The 18471-nt window shown below is 34.2% G+C and overlaps 1 non-coding gene across 1 annotated transcript; it reads left to right on the top strand.

Annotated features, from left to right (window-relative positions):
* Window positions 1-17480: 17480 nt before the first annotated feature.
* Window positions 17481-17587, top strand: LOC121206424 (small nucleolar RNA R71). Its single transcript, XR_005901477.1, has one exon. It is a non-coding gene; the product is annotated as a small nucleolar RNA R71 (small nucleolar RNA).
* The last annotated feature ends 884 nt before the right edge of the window (window positions 17588-18471 follow it).

Genomic DNA, 18471 nt, shown 5'->3' with positions numbered 1-18471 from the left:
ATATAATGTGTAATAATTAATTTATCAATTTTTTCAAAACTGCGGCTATAATATAAGTTTCTTCCGACATGGTTTTATAGGGTTTGATTGCTTTTCATTTCAAGATTAATAGTAGAATTGTTGGAGTGGATTTAATGGAATTTAAGTATGGGACCCCCACCCATTGAAATAACACAAACGACCTTTGATGTTGGAGCAAATCACTAATGCACAATTAATGATTTGTCATCAATGACAAAAATTTGATTAATTTATTTATAATTGGTAGAGAAAAGGAAGATTATTGTTGTTAATTTTTTGTTTATGGATGTCGCTCTCAGAAAAATCAATAGATCCCTATTGTTATATATATATAATTTTTATATGGTTTTATTTTTCTGCAAATATGCAACTATATATGTACATATATAAATATTTTACAACATCCTTGATGGTTAAGATTTACTTATGTATAATGCTTTTGTCTTAAGTTCATAATTAGTCTCTGACTCTTCCATATAATATTAGCTCACTAATCTCTACCAATGTTAGAGGAATCTCTAAATATCTTCCTACTTTTCTTTCTTTTAAAAGAAAGAAAAAAAATCACACTCTACCTGCCTTTAAATTATCACTAGACAATTAAAAAGACAAAAAATATGTTACATTACATCAGAAAAAAAGAGAGACAATTGCGTCATGGGATTTAATTGTGCTTTATATATCATTTGTTGATAAAGACTAAATAATGGAGGTTGCGGTTGATTCCCATAATTATACTAAAAATTATTAGTCGTATTTAAGAAGGCTGTAGTGAGATTTGGAGGACTACGGCGAAAGTTGAAGTCTCTTTAGTAATGGAAGTTTATTAGAGGAGGAGGAGGAGCTCGACATAGATCCCACAACATAAGTACCCTACTACATAGTGGTGGATGGTCTGATTTAAGGCACGTCTAAGTTAACCCAATGTGACTATCTATACTGGGGCTCAATTTTGGGAAGTTGAAGCTAGGAAGTGATGGAATAATAGGTCCTTTTACTTTTTGAAGATTTTTTCTGGATTTTGTGGATTCAATTCTGATGATTTGTTGTCGAGGTGGTCTTATGCAAGGGATTTTCGAGACAAGGTGGAGTATTTTCGAGGCAAGCTATTTTAGGAAAATCTTCATAGGTGTAATAATTGGCATCTATTTGACGTTCCCATAAATAGTGATGTTTGGGAATGCACAACCACGACAAAGAAGATGGCAACTATTTTAGCACTTTGAGAAATGAAATTGCCTATCTGGAAGTATAATTTTAGTCTACTATTTAAGTTTGGGTTTGCTACAAAAACACTCCCAACATATTAAAAACATCTTAATTCTTTTTTTTTCGTGTAATTAATTACAACATTTTTTATTTTATTAAATAAGTATTTTTCACAATGATTCTTTTTATTAATATAATAATTAGAGTTAAGATCTTAAATTAATGTTTTCTAAAAAATTAATTAGTACATTTTCTAAATATCTTCATTTTCAACATCTTAAATTAATAGGTTTAATCAATTTAGTCCAAAAAATTAGAGTCAACATCTTAAAAAAGAGAAAAATTAATTTTGTTATAATTAGTACATTTTCCAAATATCTTCATTTTCAACATCTTAAATTATTATTATAATCAATTTTGTCCAAAAAATTAGAGTCAACATCTTAAAAAAGGGAAAAAATTAATTTTGTTGTAATTAATACAATAAATAGGCAGAGTTAGATATATATGTTTATTTTGATGAACATTAACAACACCCTAACGAAAACTCATATTATTATTAACAAAATTAAGTAAGTCCTTCTCACTACACTCTATTATTTGTAATTTTATTTTTTATAAATTTGTTCTAAACTGTTTTTTACAAAAATCTGTTTTTCTAATTTTTTTCTTTTTTATTTATTAATTCTTGTATAAATTAAAATCTGTTTTAAATTTTTATATCTACTGATTTTTTCGTCATAATTTGTAGTGTTCAACAAAAGATGTCGAATTTTTACGGAAGTAACTTAAATGAAGGCAATGAGCTCTCTATGGCGACATCACCATTTTTTACCGGTAGGGTATAATATTTATCATGATGTTAATATTTTTTTTTATCTTCATAACATTTAATATTTGTTAACAAAATTATTTAAATTTTAGGTGTTCGAGTCTCATGAAGAGCTGATGCAATGGGTGCAAAACACGACATTCTCTCTTGGTTATATCATCGTCATGAGAAGATCAAAGGCAAAGGAAAATCGTGTGGTGTCTTATGTCACACTTATTTGTGACGTGGATGTGAATACAAATTTAAAGAATCAAGTAAAAAGTTTGGCACCAAAAAGACCAACTGTGTAACACCCCTAATCCGTATCTGTCACCGGAATAGGGTTACGAGGCATTATCGGACTTATACACTAACGTTTTATACAAAACTGAGTCATAAATTTTCATTCCAGATCAATTTTTTTTCAAATTTCACTATAAAGTCCCTAATATGGGCCTACGGAGCCCATTACATGCTTTGGAAGTGGTTCAGGACTAAACTGGCAACTTTGGAAAATTTTCCTTGAAGATAGGGGTACACGCTCGTGTGGCTTGGGACATGGTCGTATGGCCAGCTCGTGGGGTTCCCATGGCCATGTGGCCAGCCCGTGGGCAGATCTGACTTGCAAATTCTTAGGCATCAGAGGGGCGCACGGCCTGGGTACACGCCTATGTGGCTAGGTCATGTTGATACACGACCATGCTTAAAACTCGTGTCCTTCACACGGCCAAGACACATGGCAGTGTCTTTTACCCGTGTACTATCCTGACTTTACATTTAAGGATGTAGGGGACACACGGTCATATCACACGCCCGTGGGCTTACCGTGTGTCACACACAGCCTAGACATACGCTTATGTGTCTAACCATGTGAACGAAAATAGGCCATTTTTCTCACCCTTTCATTCATTACCTGCATTTAAACACAATTATATACGATTTACAACCAACCAATCAACCAATTTATGCCCATATTATGCATTTTATATTAACACACTACTACCTAGCCATTAAACAAAGTAACTTCAAAATTTGTACTTAAGTACCATTCAAATCAATTCAAAATAAACTATACAATTGACTATTTTATAAACATAAACTTTGCTTAAATAGACTAACCTTTATCATCCTTACACTAGTAATATTCATACTCAAAATAATATTAAGATAACCTAGGTACATGCCATTCCTCAAGATAAGATACATCACCAAGTATTTGAGTTCGGGAGTTGGCTTGGATGCTGAGACATTAGTCACTTTGTACCTAACCTGTGCACAGAAACAAATTGTACGCTGAGTATACACTCAGTAGTATTTCTATAAACCAATACTTAATTTATGCATTTATACTTAAACCATAGATTAAGTATTAAATAAACACATAATGAACATTCAATTAATTGTCTTCATTACATAATAACATTTATCATTAGAATCGAAACCAATAAGATATTCAATTCAATCAGTATCATTCAGTATTTAGTGCAGTAATTTACCCCTATTAACATAACTCAGACTCGGACGGATACACGGATCCAACCCACACACCGGGATAGCATACAGTGTTGCATCGACCGAAGCCGGAATACACCGTAACAGTAACAATAACAGTAACAGTAACAGTAACGGTACACAAAGTACCTCATCGGAACGAATCCGGAACAATAACAGTAACAGTAAGGCAACACTTATAATGTCTCATCGACACAAAGTTGGAATATCCCTGAACACTTCCAATCCTATGGCATGTCAATTATATCCGACTAGCCCGGCACTGTTAATAAGGTATTCAAATCATTTCATTTTAATACAAAACAGTAATAGATTCCATCACATTACTCATCATACATATTAACTAATTAAAAATAGCAATTGCATTTACTAAACTATTAAGCATGGTTTATAGAAATACACACCGATAACTCTTTGACTTATTCCTCGTTCACTTTCTCTTTCCCCTTCTTTTACGATGTTTCCGGCACTATGTTAGCTACGAGAAATTAAACATTTTAAAAATTATCAATATACTTTATCACATTACACATTTCAATTTCTACACAACTTTTGCTTAAATTCCAATTTAGTCCTATCACCATAACCATTCTTTCTCTTTAAAATAAATCCTATATTTTTATTCAATTATCATTTTAAATCATTCTAACTCTTAAATTTTACAGCATAAAACATTAAATATTGAATCCTCTCAATTCAATCCCTACTATTACAAAACTTATATTTTCTTTTACCATTTAATCATTTTTCCAATTCTAACTTGAATTTCCATCAAATTAACGCTTAATTCTTCCATTTATTCAACTTAATCAACATATAAAAATTCAATAACTTTCTAAATTTCAACATAACTCAAATTGTATTTCTTCCTATGATTCTATAGACACCAAAATTACAAGAAAATTGATTAAATTGACTTACCACTTAAAGCTTGAACCTTAAAAGTCCAAATTATTTCCTTCAATTTTCGTTACTTCTCTGTTCTGTTTCTTTCTTTTGTTTCTTTATTCTTTTTTTTTATTATTTTACTTTATATTATTATATTATATTTTTAATTATAATTATTATTTCTTAAATAATAAGTAAATACATATATATTCATACATTTGTACCAATTAAAATAATACACATGTATTTATACTTACCACACACTTGTCACATAAGGCTTATTTACTAATTTAGTCCCTTGAATTTTCTATAGTTTATAATTAAAATTTCATACTTTATTCAATTTAATCCTTATACCTAATTAACCTTAATTAAGCTAAATTTACTTAACCAAAATCTAATTAACCACACTACTAACTTCGTAAATATTTCTAGTAAATATTTATGAATTCATTTTGCAGAAATAATGACCCAAAAATTTAATTTTTTCGATACCCGTAAATTTTGGGTCGTTACAAACTGTAAATTCTGATTGGTAGGTTCGTATTTAAAACAATATGATGGGTGGGCGTTGAGGGTGATATGTGATCAACATAACCATCCACCTACACAACATATGGAGGGACATGCTTATGCAAGGAGGTTGAAAGAAAATGAAAAGAAATTATTGGTTGATTTGACGAGTAAGAATGTTATACCACGAGACATATTATCGACACAGAAGGAGCAGGACGAGAATAACGTTTTTACTCTAAAAACCATAGACAATGCACGACAAAAGCTTTGCTCTTCCCAAAATGTCGGTAAAACTTCGATACAAGTTTTTATGTCGCTTTTGTATGATAAACAATTTTTTACTGAGTTTTCAGTAAATAATATTTCAAATGAATTGGAAAATCTATTCTTCATTCATCCATGATCATTGGATATATGGCATGCATTTTTGCACATTTTGATTGTAGACGCAACATATAAAACAAACAAATATGATCTGCCTTTTGTTTAGATTGTTGGCGTGACTTCAACCAACAAGACATTTAGTATAGCTTTTGCCTTTATCATTAACGAAAAGGAAGAGAACTATAATTGGGCATTAACATGTCTAAAGTTGACACTAGAGGAGTGCATGTACCCATTTGTTATTGTGACGGACAGAGAGTTGGCTCTGATGAATGCATGCCAACAAGTTTTCCCTGATACCACTTGGTTACTATGCAGATGGTACATTACTGAAAATATTAAAAAGCATTGTAGGCAGTCTATCAAGTCGCAACATGAGTGGGACTCCTTTTGTGCTATGTGGACTATACTCGTTGAATCTCGAACGTGAATATTGTACACCGAAAACTATAGAAAACTCCAATCAATGTTGAGTGAATATCCAGGTACAAGCCTCGTTATTCTATAAATAATTGTTTATAGTTTTAGAAGACTTTTTATACATAACTAACATTTATATAAATTCAGGTGTTTTAAAATATCTAGATCAAATGTGGTTAAACAAATATAAGGAAATGTTTGTGTCGGTTTGGATTGACTGGCATCTCAACTTTGGAGAACGAACTACGAATAGAGTTGAGAGCCAGTATGCAAAGCTAAAGAATTACCTTTGTACAAAAAATTCTTCTCTAGATAAATTTGTTGGTTGTATCGATCAGATTGTGAAGTCTCAACTTACATCGATATATGAAAGTTTTGAAAAGAGTAGAATTATCCTCAAACATAGACACAACTTACCATGTTTTAGATTATTGCGGGGTTTTGTGGCACTTGAAGCTCTAGATATCCTAGAAGGGGAACTTCAGCGGTCGAGTAGACATCAACTTGACTCTTCAAACTATGGTTGTAAACTACGTCATAGTTGTGGGTTACCATGCGCTTGCATGGTATCAGTCTACTTGAATTCAGCTGGTATATTTAACAATTATTTTCTAAATTTTATTTATATATTGAATTTTTATAAACTAATGGCATTTCAATGCAGGTGAGTGTATTCCGTTGGATTCAATAGATGTATTTTGGAGGAAGCTTGACTTATCACCGTCAACTTCTATGGAAAATGAGGATATTTGTTATGACGGTGAGTTAGAAATGTTCAAAGAAAACTTCACTAAGCAGTCAAAAGCCGGGAAAAAAAGTCTGTTAAGAAAGTTAAGAGATATATTCCAACTGAGTAAAACACTCGTTAAAAAACCTACAATTCAAAAAAATACACGTGGACGACCAACCTTGAAGAAACAACAACAAAAATGAGTCAATTCTATAAGCCAAGCTCCTAGAAGACGTAGCCATTCAACCGCGTCAAAATTTGTTGGGTTGGATCTGGTAGGGTTGAACAAAGAAATTGCAAGATATAGTTCATACGTAGCCGAAATTCCAGACTTAAACCAGGAGCCATCAGAGCAAGTTTCAGACTTCATAGACTTAAACCAGATGCCTGAATCATGTGACACTTATCCACTAATGAAAAAAATTCCAGATATGTTCCACCCTTACATCACATATGTACAAGATGTCAGGGGTGAAGGAAATTGCGGATTTCGAGCAATACCTGTTTGTCTTGCTTATGGCGAAGATCAGTGGCTCTATGTTTGACATCAACTGCTAGACAAGTTATTGAGTTCATATGATGTCTATGCTAGAGTTTTCACTCATGGAATCGATGAATTATGTAATTTATTGTGTTTCTCACAATCACCTGCACCAGCAGAACACTAGATGGTTATGCCTATGACAGGTGTCCTGATAGCCAACAGGTTTGAGGTGATCCTCAATTATTTAATCAAGCGAGGTGACATAACTTTCTTTCCTTTTTGGAGTGGTCCGGAACATTTTCAATACCATCATGCTATTACAATTGCACATGTATATGATAATCATAATGTGATGGTACAATTAGAAGGAGATTACCCAATGCCTACCATTTCGGCTTATTGGATCCGCTATAGAGCCCCGTCTACAGCTGGATGGCAAACCATGTATATGTCACGTCTGAAATTTTATAGACAACTGAAACCTTGTAATCTCAAAACACCTGTTATAACTGTAGAAGATTATTGTTGAATAATATTAATTTATTATATTTTAGCATTTTGCTCATATTTTTGTATTTATGTATTTATATATACGTTTAACAATAATCCTATAAAAAAATATGTTGAATAATAATACTTATATCTTTAATAATAATACAATAATAAAAATATGTTTAACAATTAAATGAGATAAAAAAGTGAGTGGAAAGGTGATAATTAATTCTTAATCATTACAGTAGAAAGATGTTAATTATTAACTAATCAATAAAGTAAAAGAACATTAATTAATAGCTAATTATTAATTATAGTAAAGGTGTGTTATTTATTAGGGTGTTTTTTTAATATGTTGGGGGTGTTTTTTTAGCCAACCCCATTTAAGTTTCATAGGATGAGCAATACTCCTACAAATGGAAAAGACTTTTATTCTTCCTTTATGTATCTTTGAAGTAGGAATTCATTTTCCATTGCACTCATGGTTTAAGGTTGTGATGATAGATTATAGAATTACTATTAGCCAATTGAAGAAATATTCTTGGTGTCTTTTATTTATTGAAGAAAGCGGTTTAGAATATATTTTGTTTGAATGATGAAAAATTGTTTTTTTTAAATCAAACATTTGTGTTATTTATAGTAATAAATTTTATCAATTTAGTACTTGTGTTTTTTACTACGCAAGCCTAGTCGTTTCTCAGCTTTCAATCAACACGATTTTCTCCACTATTCTCTAATATTCGGTTTGCTTAGAGAGTGAGCTCCAATTAAATGAACTGAAAACACTAAACAATTTTAATTTCTCATTGGATAAAGTTAAACCTCTATGGGCAAGAAACCTCATTCAAGTTCTTAATAGAATAGAATTATTCAGGGACAATAAATCTCACTATTTTCTGGCAGAAAATCTACGCTCAATACTATTATGTCTAGCTTACCTTATATCCTTTTTTCGAGAAAAATTACAAGAGTTCTACTTGAACAAGAAGAAGCAAAATAATAATATTTTAATTAAAAAACACTAACTCCCACTAAGAGTTGTTGAGGTGCATGGTACACCCTTCAAGGATACCTAGAGGTGTCGCCCATCATATATAGATGGGTTTTATCAAGCCTTTCATATATTTGGTACAATTATGTGTTGTTTGCTCTTTAAATCAACTTAATTAATTTACTCAATCCAATAACTAGTTTTCTATTTCCAAAATATTATTTATTTAAAATAAATTTAATTAATTCACTCAATTAAATTATTTTCTCAACCCAAATCTAATTCCATTAAAGTTATCGTGATGACTTTACCATACTAGAATATATGAGTAAATAAATTTAATTGTCTTGTTCTGTAAAATTGTAATAACTAATTAATTTAATTTCCACTTTGAACTTTAATTATTTAATTACAGTCAATTAAATAAATAATAATTAAATTAACCACTAAGTCTTCTTTTCAGTTAAATTGCCATGAGAAAAGCATTTATAATATCCAACTGATGCATATCCCAATGAACATCATAACAAGAGAAATCAACAAATGAAGGGAAGCAATTTTAGTAATAGAGGAAAAAGTCTTTCCATAATCGAGACTAGGATTTTGTGTATACCTTTGTGTTTTCACTGTGCATACCCATCGGCAACCAACCATAATTTTTCTCGACAATAGTGCAACAAGATCCCATGTATGACTAGCATGAAGGGAATTCATCTCATCAACTATAGCTTGTTGTCATCTTGGATTTGCCTTTACTACACTAACAGTTTTAGGAATAAATACATTGGACAAAAATGAAGTGAAGGCATAATAGGAGGGTGATAAATGGTGATAGCTTAAAAAAATTATAAATAGGATGAGGATTATGAGAAGAACGAATACCTTTTCAAAAGGTAATAGGTTCATCAATTTGACACACAACCAAAGACGAAGAATATGGTAGTTTAAGAGATGAATCAATTGGAACATATTCTTATTCTATAATTGTAAAAGGATTGTTAGAAGGGTGGAAGGTTCATCTTCTAGAGTGAACTTGTAGGGTTTTTGAAGAAGGTGCTATATTAGGGATGGGAAAAGTAGGAATTGAAGAGTTTCTTTTACTTCCTTTTGATCAAGCAACTGAAAGAGAAATAAGAAGAGGCTTCAAATAAAATGACATCAGCATAAATAAAGTATTTATTAGTAGTAGGACTATAATATTTGTATCCTTTTTAGTTTGTCGGCTACATAAATCTTTGGTAGAAACACCAAATTGATTATGAATTTTGGCATAAGAAACAACCAAGTGTAATGAGAATAATCATCAACAAAAGTAAAAAAAATAATAGAATCTCAACGTTAAACTAACATAACTAAGACCCAAGATATTTGAATGAATAATGCTAAAAAAAGTTCTAGAAATTATTTTCTTTGGAAAAGAAGCCAAGCTTACATGACTTAAACTAGAAAGAAGACATTTTTGAAATACCAAGATGATACGGGATATTTGTGGCAGGTTTTAAATATTTATAATGAATCGTTCTTGAAACTAACTATTATGACAATGAAGGCAAGTGTACCTATCAAACAGTAGTATAGCTTTAGCAAGACCGGATTATCGAACCTAAAGGAACTAAAAGTACTAGTATTAACTTTATTTTTATTATCTAGCCTAAAAAAATTAAAGGGTTTTGTTTATCTAACTAATTAACTAAACTAAGAAATCACAGAAAAGAAATTTGGGGAAAATACTTTTTGGAAAACTCGATTGATTAAGACAATACCTAAGGAAAAATTCACCTAGATTTCACTTGTTATTTGACTCTGAATCGGACGATTTATCCATTCAACTTGTTCCGTAGAGATCCTTAAGTTATATTATTATCTCTCTCAAGACTAACAACGTTTAACCCTAGTTTGAAAAATTGAAATCTCTTTCTAATTAATGCCCTAGGGTTGCATTAACTCGATCTATGGATCCCCTTATTAGGTTTCACCCTAATCCGGCAAAATCTTGTCACCCTATCTCTAGACACGCAACCAACTCTGCTTAATTATGACAAATTTACTCTTAGACAGGGTTTATTCCTCCTCTGAATAAGAGCTTAACTTGAATCAATATCCTGGAATATCAAAACAAGAATTAAGAACACATAATTAAGAACAATTCAAATATTTATCATACAATTCAGATAATAATAACAAGATCCGTCTTAGGTTTCATCCCCCTTAGGTATTTAGGGGTTTTAGTTCATAACTAAAAATGTAAATATCTCAGAAAAATAATGAATACAAACATAAAGAAAAACCCAAAACTCCTGAAGGGAAATTGAGGGGAGATCTTCAGTCTTGATGATGAATCCGGCTTCTGAAATGGATCAATCGGCTTTCCTTGAACAGTTCCCTGCTTCCTTCTCTGTTGCCCCTTTTCCTCCTCCTTTAGGGTGTATTTATAGGCTTTAGAATCCCTAAGAACCCTCAAAATTGGCTTTTTCCAAATTGGAGTCAATTTGGGCTTGACAGGGACATGCCCGTGTGACACGCCCGTATGCCACGCTCGTGTGCGATTACTTCAAGCCGTGGTCAAGCCTGTTAAATAGACACGGGTGTGTGGTCTACCCGTATGAGTCGTGCTTCGATTCTGCCAAATTGACACGGCCGTGTGGTCTGCCCATGTGAGGAGGTCCAGGCCGTGTTGATTTCGTACATTGGCTAATTTTCTCCATTTTTGGCCCATTTCTCGTTCCTTTCACTCTCCTATGCTCACCTAAGCATAAAATATGAAATTAAGGTATTAGGAGCATCGAATTCACCAATTTTAAGGAAAAATCATCCACAAAATGTACTAAGCATGGGATAGAAATATGTATAAATTACGGTTTATCAAATACCCCCACACTTAAGCATTTGCTTGTCCTCAAGCAAAATCCTCAACTCATAATCAAAATAAATTCTTCTCAACTTATAATTTCTATCGATAATATCTCAAAATAATCCATAGGTAATCATACATTGAAAATTCAACTGAAAGAGCATCAAAGTTTCAAACATTCCAAGTTGAGCATTTTATCATGAAAACATATGTGTCTCCCCTCATTTAAGTAATTAACTTTGATTCAAAATATCACAGAATTTCACATCCTCACTAAAGATTCACTCAAATCACTCAAGGTGCTTAAGTACAATAAATGAAGCACTCAATAGTCAATAATGAGAAGTCATTACCATAGGTTTGCATGAAAATCAAATCTCCACCACTATAAATTGAGATGAAAAATCAATCAAAAGGTCTTTAAATTGTAACGTGGCTTTAGTTAGAGGGTGTGGTCACAAGCTGAAAGAAAGAATTAGAATCGAGATTGAGTTGAAAAATTGCCTAACTAGAAAAATGACTAATCATCAATTGCGTACAACAAAGCTTTTTCTCAGAATATGGAATTTAACTTCTTTTGCTCAGAAAATCACTACTACTAATATGTATACATATATTTTTTTTAAGAACAAGTCAAATTACAAAATAGAATAAAACATAGCTAAGCAACTATTCCAACTTAAATCTCGACAAAAATAGGGATCAAATTAATTTAGGGGATTTTAACAATAATGAGTTATGGTTAATATTGAGGGTAATGGTTAATATTAAGGGTAAATCAATGAATGGGTTGTTAGGCTCAAGGGGGTTCACTAAGGGTTAATTGTGAAGGTAGGCTTTTGTGGAGTGAGTGGGTTAAACCTATGTGCATTTATCATTTTGACATATCAACTCAAATGGTGTGGTATTGACATGCATAATCGAGCAAGTTCTAGAATAACAATTCAATACTGATGCACTCACAATGAAAGTGAGCATGAAAGAAATAATAGATACTCTAAAGGCTTAAAATCTCACAAAAATTATAGCTTTTTTATGTTTAAACTTGTGAATTCCAACTCAAAATAATACCTAAACTTGGGGAAACAACTTAAAATTTTAAATTTTTGAAAATCAACTTATCATGCTTAATTCTCTAATGTGTTAAAGTTTAAATAATTAATGCATGAATGCCTATGTTTTAATTTAAGATATATCAATAAAAATCATAAATCAATCAAAATTTATCCTAAACATGACATGAGAGCTTTTCAAGAGAACAAGACAATCATTCAGGGATTTTTCTGATAGTGAAATGAATACCCCCCACACTTAAGATGTACATTGCCCTTAATGTACAAAGATAGATATATAGGAAAGAATATCAATATAAGATAGGGAGAAAAGTGAAACTTCCTGAGTGATGAATGAATTTCCTTGAACTGGAGTTTTAGAGAATAACCGGCGTGAGGGTGGAGGAGGATACTCCGGTGGTGGTAGAGGTTCATTAGTCCATAAGTCTTGCGCCAAAAGAATATTATATCTGAAGTTGGTTATGATCGTGGTCGAGCAGGACATGACAATCGTGGAGAACCTTTCCCAATGGAGTTTTTAGTTCCTATACGATGATGAGCTTAGAAGCTCTTTATAACTGTGACAGAATCAGGAACTTTTTAGAAAATATAAAGAAGCATAATTACTCAATATGAAATAGCTGAAAGTAAAAATTGTTAAATAAAAATTATAAAACCTAATAAAAACAAGCTTAAAGAAAAATAAAAAGTAGTTTTAAAATAAAAGTCAAAACATAAAAATAAATAATAAATAAAAGTTTTTAAACATCTTCATCGCTAGATGGTTCGCGAGGTGGGGGTGGCGATGAGATGTGGAAGTGTTGACAAATCTACTATAGAGTAGCATCAATGTTATCGAAACGCTAAAAACACTATTGCTCGAATCGGGTAAGGCGCTCAGAGATGTTAGTGTATGAAGCCGCCGCATGAACTGGACGAGAAGGAGATGGTGCCTGAGACGGTGGGTCCTCATGACGTGGAGGTACATCATCAGTAATGTCCTCGGGGGCCTCCTCCTCGGTGGATTAGGCGAGACGTTACTGAGGAGGGAAGGTGCCATATCGTTTCTCGATCATTCTCATACTTAGCATGCTCAAGATGCCCTGTGGGGACGTCTGGCCCATGAGAGTGAGGGAGGATGATTGGGCTGCTGTATTGAGGAGCCTGAAGTGCCGAGCCAACCACGTCACATAGGGCCCAATGGAGGTGACCCTTTCCTATGCCGCTCCATTTAATGTTGAATGGCGAGGGCAATGAAATAAGCAAGGTCTATGACGTGCCCATGCAACATACACCATAGAAATTAGTCGTCGTGAGTGTTGACGACACTAGTGCTCTCTCACCTTCCTGTTAATGTGTGAGCCAAAATAGCGTGTCAGTACCTCAGAGATGGAGGGAAAGCCAATGCCTTGGAGTGGCTAGGATTGTAGGAGGTAGGGCCGGGGGTGAGGGCGTTCTAACACCGTGAAGGAGAGTGATAGATGTGACGATTGAGAGCGTGGAGTTCATTCTCCTCCATGAACTCCTCAGTGTAAAGGCCCAGTGCGGTTTCAAACTCTGGAACGTTCAATTAGCCGACTAGACCGCCGAGGCAAAATTGAATTATTCCCGGGTCATCAAAGCGGGCCATCACGGTCTGAAGATGGAACATTAAGTAGAGTTCCATCGTGAGTTCGAGATATGTCGGCTCGACAATCTCAAAGAAAAACCCCCAAGGGTCGTTAGTGAGGAGGGTTCGAATTGCATCCACGAGTTGGATTTGTTCTAGGGCGACCCAGTCTATACAGCGGCCCACTTCCAAGGGTCTGGCTCGTAGAATCTAGAAAAGTTCTTCTTGGGGCCCAATGGGAAACTGCAAGAAAGGGTGACGAATTTCCGCGGTAGGACCCAAGGAAGATGGCGTTCCCTTCCTTTTCTTCGAAGCAAGGACGGAGGCTTTCTTTCATTGTGAAGACAACATGGTATACCTGCAAGTAAAACCATCATTTCGTCGTGATGAATGTTCAAGGTATGATGAAAACAAATTCAGAAGGGCAAAATTCATAAATTAAAACTAATAATCTCAGTCACAACTACTAGCAAACTTAATATAAAACAATTAATTTTATGGTGTATCATTAGCATGATAATAGTATGAGTTTCATCAAAAATGGCAAATAATTCTATGTAGCATATTTTATTGATGGAAAATGTCAACCCAAAAGGTTTGAGTATTTCTATTATCCTAACCATAAATATTCACTTTAAACTAGTCAAATGGAGCAGATAAATCATGCAATGAGTAAGAACTTCAACATGAAAAAGATGATAACTACTCTAGATATGAAATTTGAGTGATAGAAAGATGAAAATAACATGAAAAATGTAGATTACTATGATAAATAGCATTAGAAATCAGTAAAATAAAAAAAAGAAAAAGTAAACAAACATTAGAAAGAGGAGAATGAGCGTAAAAAATAGGGTTGGAAGCGGCGCACAGGCGTGGTAGGGAGGCCATGTGGACTTGCAGCGGCTAGGCTTAGGGATTTTGGGTGAAGATGATGATGAATAGTGAAAGATATTCATAGATTTTGGGGACACACGGCCAGGGGATATGCCCGTGTTCCCTAATTTTTGCCCGTGTGATTCTCGAATTTTGAATCTGGGCACGTCTGACTTTTGGCCCACTCTAGTTTTCCTTGGGCGTGTAGGTACACACGACCGTGTCGCACGGCCATGTCTATCTTCGTTCGCTTCTCCCACGTCCGTGTATGTAGGCCCACACCAGTGTTGTTTTGGCAGGTTCGCCCACGGTTGCTTGGCACGGGCGTGGTGAATGCCCGTGCTATTTTCTCAGGTTCAACCACGGTTCTACGACACAGGCATGTTGCACGCCCGTGTGGTTTTGGCAGATTCGCCCAAGGTCCTAACGCACGGCTGTGGCGACTTATCGCATTCCGTGTTGGGGAAAATTTCACCCTGTTTTCACACGGCCTAAGGCATGCCCGTGTGCCTGGCCGTGTGTACTTTAAATAGCCTACGTTCCATGAGTTGGTTAGTATGTTAGATGTTAAAACTAAAATTTAAAGAAATTAATATTATTAGTGCTCGGGTTGCTTCCCGATAAGCGCTTATTTATAGTCTAAGCTCGACTTACCTCCTAATTGAGTGGTCATTATGGTTCGAGGAGTTTATACTCCTCATCCCTATTATGAATCTCATCAAAATAAGGTTTTAGGTCGGTATTGTTTACCTTAAAAGTGCCGAATTTGAGATGACTTAAATCGACTGTACCAAATGGGAAAATGCTAAGTACCGTGAGAGGAATTTCTTCATTCGGTTTGGTAGTGTCAATGTGAGAATCTGCGGCATCTAATAAAACTTTATCGCCAACCTTAAGTTGATTTGGTGAGGCATTGAGCTCGTTCTGGCGTAGTTTTGCTTTATCTTGTTTTCTCGATTTAAATGTCAGCCATTCATCTAAATCCTCGATTTGTAACCTTCGTTCTTCATGGGTAGATTCTTTGTTGTGGATTAAACATGGCTCATGTGTGTCCTTCGAACTTATTTCCTGCAAAATAGGTTGCACTGTATGATCAGTCTTAGTAGAACAATTTGTACAATCACCTTCAATTTTTGATGTGTTGTTTGGGTTGCGAGCTTGAAGGTTGATTGTTTCATCTCCTACATGAAGTGTGAGTTCACCTGTGCCAACGTCAATAATTGTTCTAGCAGTTGTTAAAAAGGGTTTTCCCAAAATTAAAGGAATATTACTGTCCTCTTCTATGTCTAAAACAACAAAATCAACTGGGAATATAAATTTTTCAATTTTAACGAGTACGTCTTCAATGATACCCTTAAGAAATCTGACAGTTTTATCTGCTAATTGAATGCTCATCCTAGTTTGTTTGGGTTTCCCTAGACCTATTTGCTTAAACAATTTGTAAGGTATAACATTGAGACTAGCCCCTAGATCAGCCAACACATTATTAACATCTAAACTACCAATTAAACAAAGAATCGTAAAACTCCCTAGATCTTTTAGTTTGTTGGTTAGCTTATTCTGAAGAATGGCTAAGCAAACCGCGTTCAGCTCCACATGCGACCTTTCATCTAACTTTCGTTTATTTGTTAGAAGCTCCTTTAAAAATTTGACTGCGTTCGGCATCTGCGAAAGGGTTTCAATAAATGGTAAGTTAATATGTAGTTTCTTTAAAAGTTTAAGGAATTTACCAAATTGTTCGTCAGATCGGTTTTTCCTTGTCGCATTGAGGTATGGCACACGAGGTTTATATTCTATAATTAACGATTTTTGTTCGTTTTGGCCTACTTCATTCTTACCTTCGCTTACCACCGGTTCTGACTTTGGTTTTGCCACTAACCCTTCCTCATCTTGAATGGCAATTGTGTTGAGTTGCTCCATTGGGTTAGATTCAGTGTTGCATGGCAGGCTACCTTGTGGTCGTTCGAGAATCAACTTGGCGAGCTGTCCAATCTGAGTTTCGAGTCCCTGAATTGATGCTTGTTGATTTTTAAGTGCCGTCTCGATATTCTAAAAACGAGTCTCTGACACTGAGATGAATTTGGTTAGCATCTCCTCAAGGTTTGGCTTCTTTTCTTGCTGGTAAGATGGTTGTTGAAAACCCGGAGGATGTTGTGGCCTTTAATTTCCTTGACCTCCCCACGAGAAATTGGGATGGTTCCTCCAACCTGCATTATAAGTGTTACTATATGGGTTATTTTGGGATCTAGGGTTATTGCTACCCATATATTGGACTTGTTCCTCCTTGATGCTAGGGTTGAAGGGTTGATATTTTGTGCATGCTCCTCCTCCATTCGAATCGCACCTCATCACTGGATGTACCTGGGTAGAACCATACAAACCGTCAATCTTTTTATTTAAGAGTTTTGCTTGGTTAGAAAGCATAGTAACCGCGTCGAGGTTGAAAACACCGACTGCTTTTGTCGGCTTTGTTCTCATAAATTGTCACTGATAGTTATTCAGTGACATCTTCTCAATAAATTCGTAAGTCGCCTCAGGTGTCTTATTATTGATAGCTCCTCCAGCGGCTACATCAATATTTGTCGAGTCGAAGGATTTAGGCCATTATGGAACGTTTGAACCTGTAGCCAAAGCGGTAACCCATGGTGAGGGCACCTTCTCAAAAGGTCATTGTATCTCTCTCATGCATCGTAGAGTGTTTCTAAATCCATCTGCACAAAAGAAGAGATATCATTACGTAATTTGACTGCTTTAGCTGGTGGAAAATATTTTAATAAAAAATTTTCGGTCATTTGTTTCCAAGTAGTGATTGACCCTCGTGATAACGAGTTCAACCATTGTTTAGCCTTATTCCTTAACGAAAAGAGAAACAATCGAAGGCAAATGGCGTCATCAGAAACGCCATCAATTTTAAAGGTATCGCAAAATTCTAGGAAATTTGCCAAGTGAGCGTTGGGATCCTCGTCCTGCAAACCATCAACCTGAACATACTGTTGTATCATTTGAATTAGGAAAAAGAAGAATTAGTAATAAAAATTAGAATAAAATTTAAATTGCAGTAAAAGTAAATGGCAAAAGTAATAAAAATCGAGTGTTCCTAATATCTTAGTTTCCCGGCAACGGCGCCAAAAACTTGATACATGATATTAGCGACAGGTTTTAATATTTATAATGAATCGTTCTTGAAACTAACTATTATCAGGATGAAGGCAAGTGTACCTATCAAACAGTAGTATAGCTTTAGCAAGACCGGATTATCGAACCCAAAGGAACTAAAAGTACTAGTATTAACTCTTTTTTTATTATCTAGCCTAAAAAAATAAAAGGGTTTTGTTTATCTAACTAATTAACTAAACTAAGAAATCACAGAAAATAAATTTGGGGAAAATACTTTTTGGAAAACTCGATTGATTAAGACAATACCTAAGGAAAAATCCACCTAGACTTTACTTGTTATTTGACTCTGAATCGGATGATTTATTCATTCAACTTGTTCCGTAGAGATCCCTAAGTTATATTATTATCTCTCTCGAGACTAACAACGTCTAACCCTAGTTTGAAAAATTGAAATCTCTTTCTAATTAACATCCTAGGGTTGCATTAACTCAATCTACAGATCCCCTTATTA

This window comes from Gossypium hirsutum, chromosome A01 (assembly GCF_007990345.1).
Source record: "Gossypium hirsutum isolate 1008001.06 chromosome A01, Gossypium_hirsutum_v2.1, whole genome shotgun sequence".
Taxonomy (NCBI): domain Eukaryota; kingdom Viridiplantae; phylum Streptophyta; class Magnoliopsida; order Malvales; family Malvaceae; genus Gossypium; species Gossypium hirsutum.
This window is presented reverse-complemented; position numbering and strand designations above follow the sequence as displayed.